This window comes from Arachis ipaensis, chromosome B8, assembly GCF_059453495.1.
Source record: "Arachis ipaensis isolate K30076 ecotype BB chromosome B8, ASM5945349v1, whole genome shotgun sequence".
Taxonomy (NCBI): Eukaryota; Viridiplantae; Streptophyta; class Magnoliopsida; order Fabales; family Fabaceae; genus Arachis; species Arachis ipaensis.
The window spans coordinates 88974302-88984691 of NC_142443.1; the positions used below are offsets into that span (position 1 = coordinate 88974302).

Below are 10390 nucleotides of genomic sequence, written 5' to 3' on the forward strand. Positions count from 1 at the left end.
ACCCTCATTCCCTTTCTTCTTCTACTAACAATAAGGAACCTCTTTACTGTAACATAGAGGATTCCTCTTCTTTTCTTGTTCTCTTCTCTTTTATATGAGCAGGAACAAGGAAAAGGGCATTCTTGTTGAAGCTGATCCAGAACCTGGAAGGACTCTAAAGAGAAAACTAAGAGAAGCTAAATTACAACAATCCAGAGACAACCTTACTGAAATTTTCGAACAAGAAAAGGAGATGGCAGACGCACCTAACAACAATAATGCAAGGAGGATGTTTGGTGATTATACTACACCTACTTCCAAGTTTGATGGAAGAAGCATCTCAATCCCCACCATTGGAGCAAACAATTTTGAGCTGAAACCTCAATTAGTTGCTCTAATGCAACAGAACTGCAAATTCTATGGACTTCCATCAGAAGATCCCTACTAGTTTTTAACTGAGTTCTTACAGATCTGTGAGACTGTTAAGACTAATGGAGTAGATCCTGAAGTCTACAGGCTCATGCTTTACCCTTTTGCTGTAAGAGACAGAGCTAGAACATGGTTGGACTCACAACCTAAAGATAGCCTGAACTCTTGGGATAAGCTGGTCACGGCCTTCTTGGCTAAGTTTTTTCCTCCTCAAAAGCTGAGCAAGCTTAGAGTGGATGTTCAAACCTTCAGACAAAAAGAAGGAGAATCCCTCTATGAAGCTTGGGAGAGATACAAGGAACTGACCAAAAAGTGTCCTTCTGACATGCTTTGAGAATGGACCATCCTGGATATATTCTATGATAGTCTGTCTAAGTTATCAAAGATGTCACCGGACCATTCTGCAGGTGGATCCATCCACCTAAATAAAATGCCTGCAGAAGCTCAAGAACTCATTGACATGGTTGCAAATAACCAGTTCATGTACACTTCTGAAAGGAATCCTGTGAATAATGGGACGCCTATGAGGAAGGGAGTTCTTAAAATTGATACTCTGAATGCCATATTGGCTCAGAATAAAATATTGACTCAGCAAGTCAATATGATCTCTCAGAGTCTGAATGGATTGAAGGAATCATCCAACAGTACTAAAGAGGCATCTTCTGAAGAAGAAGCTTATGATCCTGAGAACCCTGCAATAGCAGAGGTGAATTACATGGGTGATTCCTATGGAAACACCTATAATCCCTCATGTAGAAATCATCCAAATTTCTCATGGAAGGATCAACAAAAGCCTCAACAAGGCTTTAATAATAGTGGAAGAAACAGGTTTAACAATAGTAAACCTTTTCCATCATCCACTCAGCAACAGACAGAGAATTCTGAGCAGAATCCATCTAGCTTAGCAAATTTAGTCTCTGATCTATCTAAGGCCACTGTGAGTTTCATGAAGGAAACAAGGTCTTCCATTAGAAATTTGGAAGCACAAGTGGGCCAGCTGAGTAAAAGGGTCACTGAAACTCCTCCTAGTACTCTCCCAAGAAATACAGAAGAAAACCCAAAAGGAGAGTGCAAGGCCATTGAATTGACCATCATGGCCGAACCTACAAGGGAGGGAGAGGACGTGAATCCCAGTGAGGAAAACCTCCTAGGACGTCCAGTGATCAACAAGGAGTTTCCCTCTGAGGAACCAAAGGACTCTAAGGCTCATCTAGAGACCATAGAGATTCCAATGAACCTCCTTATGCCCTTCATGAGCTCTGATGAGTATTCTTCTTCTGAAGAGAATGAGGATGTTACTGAAGAGCAAGTTGCCAAATACCTTGGTGCAATCATGAAGCTAAATGCCAAATTATGTGGTAATGAGACTTGAGAAGATGAACCTCCCTTGCTCATCAATGAACTGAGTGATCTAGATCAACTGACATTACCTCAGAAGAAACAAGATCCTGGAAAGTTCTTAATACCTTGTACCATAGGCACCATGACCTTTGAGAAGGCTCTATGTGACCTTGGGTCAGGGATAAACCTCATACCACTCTCTGTAACGGAGAAATTGGGAATCCTTGAGGTATAGCCTGCCAATTTCTCATTAGAGATGGCAGACAAATCTATGAAAATGGCTTATGGACTAGTAGAGGACGTGTTAGTAAAGGTTGAAGGCCTTTACATCCCTGCTGATTTCATAATCCTGGACACTGGGAAGGAAGAGGATGAATCCATCATCCTTGGAAGACCCTTCCTAGCCACAGCAAGAGCTGTGATTGATGTAGACAGAGGAGAATTGATCCTTCAACTAAATGAGGAAAACCTTGTGTTTAAAACTCAAGAATCTCCTTCTGTAACAATGGAGAGGAAGCATAGAAAGCTTCTCTCAGTACAGAGTCAAATAAAGCCCCCAGAGTCAAACTCTAAGTTTGGCGTTGGGAGGCCTCAGCCAAACTCTAAGTTTGGTGTTGAACTCCCATATCCAAACTCTAAGTTTGGTGTTGGGAGTTGATGATCGGCCTTTTGATGGTCTAGAATTTCACAAATAGAAACTCATTGCAAGGTATAGTTTCTAAACCAACAATAGTCCTCTCATGCAAAAATTTGTGGTGTTGTCACGATTAACAATCCCCAATAAAAAGTTACCGAAGTATTTGGACTCCGGGTCGTCTCCCTAGGAATCAATGGAGTGCATGTGTATTGGCTATGGAGGGGAAAAAGGGGTTTTGATTGGTTGGTGATCGGACAAGGAATTTAAACGTGCAAGAAAAGTAAATCAAGCAAACAATTTAAAGAAACAATTAAAGAAAAGAGACATTCATGGCATTGAATTGAGGTCATAGGCTCTCTATCCTAGTCATGCAATGATTAATTCGCCTTGTTTAGTTAACTCACACATCGGGAGAATGTCAAACGAAACCAATTAATCATGTTACCATTACAAACAAGAATTTATCTCATTACGTCATCTCTAACAATTAGGGAGAAAGTCTAACGAGACTAGCTAATCCCAATCCAAAAGTCCTAACCAACTTACTAATCAAATTAGTAAAAGATTAGCGTTAATGGAAATAGTACTAGCTAACAACTCTAGATTACCAACATAGGTTGGGTTTGCATGACTCAAGATTGCCTAATTAGTCTCTCCAAGCCAAGAATGCTCAAAATCTACTCTAAAGCCCAACCAAGCATTTTGTCAAACACTTGGTGGGTGGTAAAGAAGAGCTTAGTAAAAGTGCAATAAAAGTAATTCTACCAACTATCAATTGCAAGAAATATAAAAACTCACCACTCAATCATCAATGAAAAGAAACATTAACATCAAATTGCATTAAAAGAAATTCAAAGTCAACATGAGTGCATGAATGTAAAAGAGAGCATGAAAGTAAAATTGACATTACAAACTGAGAGCATGAAAGTGTAGAAGTAAGAGATCATAGAAGAATTAAGATAAAAGCAAGGAATTAAACATGGAATTGAAATAACCTAACCTAATCCTAACCTAATCTAGAGAGAAGAGGGAGCTTCTCTCTCTAGAAACTAACCTACATGATGCTATACCTACAACTAATTGCTTCTCCCTTGCTTGGACTTCAATTCTACATGAAATACACTCAGAAACAACTTGAAATTGGGCCTGGGCAGCTTAGAAATCACCCCCAACATTTTGCCATTAAGTGGGCCAAGTAAGAGTATCGGCGCGCGCGCGCCATGCGCGCGTGCGCGTCGCTGGCAAATTCCTAATCTGCGTGGAAGCGGTATGTGCGTGTGCGCGTCCTCTGAGAAACCACTTTTGCGCTTGCGCGCCTTGTACGCGTGCGCGTCCATTGGTGCATTTCAACTCTTTGTTTCTTCATGCATTCTCCTCTTTGCATGCTTTTCTCCTTATTCCTTCCATCCAATACTTGCCTTATGATCCTGAAATTACTTAACAAACACATCAAGGCATCGAATGGAATTAAGGTGGATCTAAAATCACCAAATTAGGGCCTAAAAGCATGTTTTTACATTTAAGCACAATTCAAAGGAGAATTACGAAACCATGCTATTTCATTGAATAAATGTGGGAAAAGGTGAATAAATCCCCCAAAATAAGCACAAAATAATCCACGAAATCGGGGATTATCAAATCTCCCCACACTTAAACTAAGCATGTCCTCATGCTAAAAATTGAAAAAGAAGCAAAGGGTATCACATTTATTCAATGCAAACTACTAACTAAATGCAATTTATCTATATGAATGCAATAGCTTAATCAAAACAAGTCAATTTCCAAGAGTACACATGTGAGCACAAGGGTTAAGGCATTAGCAATTAAGCAAACCACAATTGGATTGAATTATTGAAAGATTTAACAAACTTGCAAGAAAAGATGATCATGGGTGGAAACATGTAATTGAGCAATCGAACCCTCACCGGATGTGTATCCGCTCTAGTCACTAAAGTGTATAGGGTTGATTCACTCAATTCTCCCCTAATCATGCTCTCCAAAATTTGTTCTTCATCTAACAATCAACAATTACTTTATGCATGCATACAAATATCATGAGGGCTTTCCCATAGGTTGTAATGGGGCTAGGGTCAAGGTAGGATGCATATGGTCAAGTGGGCTAGAAATTTGAATCTTTGATTAACTTAAACTTCCCACCTAACCTACGACAACCTATACGATTCTAAACAAACCTAACTACCCATTTTTTCACTTTTTTCACACACTCATGCATTTTCTTTTGATTACTACACATATGCATTGATTATTATTGAACTTGAGTTTTGGGGCATTTTGTCCCCTTTTTATTGCAATTTTTTTTCTTTCTTTTTCTATATTTTTCTTCTTTCAATTTTTTTTTTAACTAAAATATGTACAAGAAAATCAATGCATATGGTTTACATATGATTAATACATGAGTATGTTCCCAATTCCCAAGAATTTTCAACAAAAATACAAACACACTTTTATCTCTACCCAATGTTCCCAACTCTCCCAAAATCAAATGATGAACACTCTCACTAGCCTAAGCTAATCAAAGATCCAAACAAGGGACATTTATTATTTTTCACTTAGGGTTGTATTGTGCTATAATTAAGAATAAGTGGGTTAAGCATAGGCTCAATATTGGCTATCAATGGAAGATAAAAGGTTGGCTATTTGGATAGGTGAGCTATTTGAACAACGGCCTCAATCATATAAATGCATGTATACACAAAGTAATGGACATATAGAATTAAGCAAATCAAAGATTACAATCATCGGAAGAGAATAATGCACACAAGAATGAAAATAAGTGGTTATGTATCATGTAACCACACAATTAAGGCTCAAAACTTACATGCTTGTGTTCTTAGCTCAAAAGATGATCCACAAAGTATAACTCAAGCAAGTTCTAAAAAAATTTCAACCAATTGGGGCGGTGCCCTAAAAATGAGTTTCTTGGAAATTTCATCATATTGATTAAGCTTATTACAATGCAAAATTGTGATTTAGAAAAAATTTTTTTTTTTAAATTCTCCTAGTTTACCCCTTTTTCATTCAAAACACATTTCTTATATAAAAAGGGTCAACTAGATTTTCAACAATCCATAAATTTTCTAACCACAATCGATAACTAAGATGCAAAATATATATATATATATACATATATATATATATATATATATATATATATATATATATATACCTACTAAAAGTGTGCAACAACCAAAATAAGAGTATCTAGAAAAGCATAAATATGTACAGTAATCCAAAATGATCTAGAACATAAAGTGCGGAATAAAACAAGATAGAGTAGCAGCGAATAGAAATAAAAGTCTGAAGGTTCACCACATAAGTGAAAACACCGGTCACGAACGGTGACCTCCCCACACTTTATAATTAAGCATCATCCTCGATGCTACTACTGAAGTTCGGGATAGGGGTCAACAATCGCACCAGGCTGTGGCTCCTGCTCAGGCTAGGGCTGTGGGACTGGAGGTGGCACTGGCTGTGGCTCAGGTACTGGCTGTGGCTCCGGAATGTCATGCTGGACCTCAGGAGTGGTCTGCGTCTCTGGTGGTGCCTCCTACTGTATCGGCCCCTCATTATGCTCCTCCTCCGGATCCTGCTCGTCGGAGGCGGAAGACTCTGGGAGTGGAGGAAGCTCGATACCCTGTGATGTAAACACCTGATCTATGCGGTCAAGACGTCGCATGACACGACGCTCGAAGCGCTCCATGAAGCGAAGAAGGTGCTGCACTAACAGATAGGTCGGCTCAGGTGCCGGTGGCGGTGCAGGTGCTGCTGTGGAAGAAGAGGGTATAGCTGCCTCGACTGCCGCCCTAGCTCGAGAACGGCGGCTAGTCGGGGGCTTCTCGTGCACCCATACACCCCAGGAAATAGTAACTTCCTTGTCATCGTCATCTGGAGGTGGTGGTGTCACGTCATTGTCCTCCCACGGGACATCAGCTAGCTCAGCTAAGCTAGTAACCAGTGTCGGGAACGGTAACAAGCCGCGAATATGAGCTCTCCACATGCTATGCCTAATCAGTCGGGGAAAATATACCTCCTTCCCCTCCATGACACACCCAATCAAGACTAGCATATCCATCGGAATCTCTGAAAAGTGAGTGGTAGGGAAGACATAGTGGGCAAATATTTGTTGCCAAGTCCTAGCCTCCCTAGTCAGATATGCAAATAGCATGCCCTTGGGCTTTGTGTTGCTCGAATCTATCACCCAGGAAGCATCTGGTGTAGCGATCACGCGCCTAAGTGCCTCATAGTCAAAAGTCATGGAGAGGAGAGCTACCTCTGCCTGTTGGTAGGCACAAGTCTCAGGAGTACCAACTCTGCAGAGCAGTGCATCCTGTAAGGCATCCTCAGTGATCATAATCTCTCTACCCCTCAAGTATACTGAATCCAAGTTTTGTCGGAAGAAGTTACAGTAAAATTTCTTGACCCACGAGATGTTAATCCGTCCCAAGTCCCTATCGACGAAATCCAAGCCCAGCTCAGAAATACGGGCGTTTATGGCATGCCTCACATCATTGGGAAGATTCAGCTTCTTCTCAATGTTCAGCTTTGTTTTTGCATAACGAGAAAGGCGTAGTTCGCAGTAGAGGTTCGAAAACTTGGTTGGATCAGTGGATGGAAGTAACTGATTTTCTTTCTCCTCATCATTCAGCGGATTCTTAGCATAGTTAGCATATGGTGAGGGTGTAGAGGTCTTGGAGCGCTTCCTCTTTTTGGAAGCAGTGGCTATAGCCTTTCCTTTATCCGACATCCTGAAAACATAGATAATATAACATAAGCCTATAGCCAAGTAGATACAAAGCACTCAAAGCAAAGCATATTCATGAAGTGAATAAAGGAAGAAGGTTTCTTGGAATGCAAGCAACAGAATACAGAATTCAAATCGAACTTCAAACCAAGAATGCAAACCATGTCTTGCACATTATTCGTTAATTGAGTTCAGAAAGCACCATATCCAAAAGAATGAGATAAAGAGTTAGGTTGAAAACCAAAAGAAGTTGGTTGGTTAAAGGAGTTAGAGTTAGAAATCAGTTTGAAAATTAGTGATATGGTAATTACTATCTCAATTTGAAAAGAATGAACAAAACAATGCTGTAAGCACGTTCACAATCATGAATTGCAACAAGTCATTGATGATGAAATATGATATTGCTAGAAAGCAACTAATATGAAATAAACCATCAATCAATGTGAAGGATCACTAGTAATGTATAACTTCCAGAGAACTACAAGCAATGGTCAATCGAAAAGCTTATTCAACCATGCAATGCATAGAAGCAAATCAACATGAATAACAAGCAGGAATATGGAAACATGACCAAAGAACTTGTTCTTGAGGAGTTTTCAAAAACCATATAGGCAATAGAACACTAATTGAACAGAATTCATCAACTAGGGTTGTTACATTCATCAAACAAGATCAATATAAAAACTGTGGTTAATGAAAATCTGGCAGCATTTCAGCAGCAAATTGGCTAATCCCCAAAATTAAACAGTCGCAACAAATTCCATATGGATTCATTAAGGAATCAGAAACACAGAAATCAGATTTGAATTCATATGAATGGGCGAACAAGCCAGTAATGCAGCACAAACAGCAATGAAACAGAGCAATTCTACAGCAACAGAAAATCAAACAATGCCAAAATCCACTACTCAGCCCAGATTCGCTAACCACCTAAATCAAACTAAACTAACTAACTAATCTAATTTTAACTACATTAACATAAACAACAATAAGCAGCAAAGGGAAACAGAACAGGGGGGTATGGAACCTGGGTGCTGGAAACTGAACGGAGCAAAGGGAAAGAAGGTGAAGCAGAGTGGTGAGAAGGAACTGGACAAGACAGCGCGGTTGAACTTGCGCCGGCAGCAATGACGGTCGCAGTGAGTGGCGCTGGGCGGCACTGAGACGCTGAGAAACAGATGGGTAGAGACAGAGAGGAAGGGTGAGTGGAAGAGAGGGGGTGATGAAGAGAGAAGGGCGAGGCAATGATGGCGGCGGCGGCGACGATGACGGAGCGCTCGCCGGAAGTGAGGCGGTTGCTGGGAGAAGTTTGAAGGTTGAGTGGTGGGAGAAGGGAAATGGAACGTTAGAGGGAGAGAAGTGTAGTGCGCGAATGCGCTAGGGCTCGCGTCTCTGGGGTAAGTGAAAATTCGAATCCACGCGCGTGCGCACTGTGCGCGTTCGCGTGGGTGGAGGGAATGGAAGAACGGCGCGGAAGCGCCATGCGCGCATGCGCATATATGAACGAATCGGGATGGGCTCGGACGCGCAAGGTGCGCGTCGGCACGGATGTGCTGGGCTGAAGGCATAAAAGGGGCCCAGAGTTGGCACAACTCTCGGGTCCTTTGGCTTAGAGGATGCTAAGACGCATCGATGCGCGAGCGCACTGTGCGCGTTCGCGTGGGTGGCTTGAGCTTATTAAATGGGCGCGGAGGCGTGAAGTATGCCAACGCGTGGACAGCGAAACAGAGAGGGGTGCGGACGCGTACAGTGTGCGTTCGCATGAGTTGAGGCACAGAGTTGGCCCAAAAGTGGCACAACTCTCTGGTTTTTGGCCCAGGAAACTAAAATACGCAGCCGACGCGCGCGCGCACTTTGCGCTTGCGGGTGGCTTGCTCTCCTTTTTTTTTTTTAATGAGCATCCTAAGACCTCATAACTTTCCGTCCTTCTCTAAAACTCTAGCTAAGGTGTAAAATTAAGCACATTTTGAAACATAGGGGCATTTTCAAACACTTGAGAAAACTTGCAATTCAAGCAAAAACTCAATCCAAAAATTCATCCCTTATTAAAGCATAGAGTGCATAAACACCTTAGTAAACAAAGAAAAATATGCCAAGAAGTAAAGAAACTATACACAATGGAACCCAATTCATTCATTCATTATATCTACAAGAGAATGGAAAGAGTTTACCATGGTGGGGTGTCTCCCACCAAGCACTTTTAGTTTAAGTCCTTAAGTTGGACCTTGGGAGGCTCCTTGTCAAGGTGGCTTATGCTTGTATCCATCCTTGAACCTCCAAAAGTGCATGTCCTTCAATCGGTTGTCAAGAGTTCCAACCTTCTTCATTAAGCTTTGGTGAGGTTCTTTCCAAGACGTGAGCTCCCAAGAAAGATTATCATAGGATACTCCAGGATCCCATATCTTGTCCTCGCACCCATCTTCTAGTTGATTATCTTGACTCTGTCCGGGCAACGAGAAAACAGAATTCTCATGGAAGCACCAAACAACTCTCCTAGACCCATTTAGTTTAGCATTACACCAATCCACGCTCTCTAGTTTTGAGCTTCCCACCATAATAAGCCTAGATTTAGAACGCCAACCACTAAACATCCTCCTTTTCCTCTTGATTCCACAAAGCACCCTAAGTTGGCCATCCGTTTCAAGCAAACCGTACTCAAGTGGGATAACACAGCTACGAGTTAGAAGTTTTACCCACGAAAATGGAGGATTGGATGACGAACTAGGTAGAGGAATTCCCAAAGATCGTGATAAAGCATGCTCTACTCCCGTCCATCCTCTTCTAGAGGCTTCCACCACTTGGTGAGGTTCTTCAAGTTCTTCCTCATGCCAAGCTTCCTCAAGTTCACATTCTTTTTCACCAATTTCTTCTATTTCTTCCCCATCACTCTCATCGTAGATAGGAGGTCTAGTGAAGTCTACCTCATCATCAAGTCTAAGCAATTTGGGGAAGGACTCTTCAAACTCAAAAGGATCATATGTTGATTCGGAATCATCATAGGTAGGAGAGTCTGTTGCTTGGAATACTTCTTCCAGTTCTTCATTCGCACTAGGCCTTGGAGGTTGCACGTCCTCCTCAACCTTGCTTTCCAATGTACTGGAGGAGGGTTCAACAGGGTCGTCAAGGGAATTGATCAAGGTGGGCAAAAAATCACTAGTGATGGAATCTACTTCTCGATCAATTTCTTTTAACTCATTGTCTACTCCCGCAACATTGCTCTTCTCTTTGACATTCCCTCTACA

The 10390-nt window shown here is 41.4% G+C and overlaps 1 non-coding gene across 1 annotated transcript; it reads right to left on the bottom strand.

Moving 5' to 3' along the window:
- Nucleotides 1–631: 631 nt before the first annotated feature.
- On the bottom strand, nucleotides 632–739 carry LOC148548766 (small nucleolar RNA R71). The gene has a single exon (XR_015897049.1). It is a non-coding gene; the product is annotated as a small nucleolar RNA R71 (small nucleolar RNA).
- Between the last annotated feature and the right edge of the window lie 9651 nt (nucleotides 740–10390).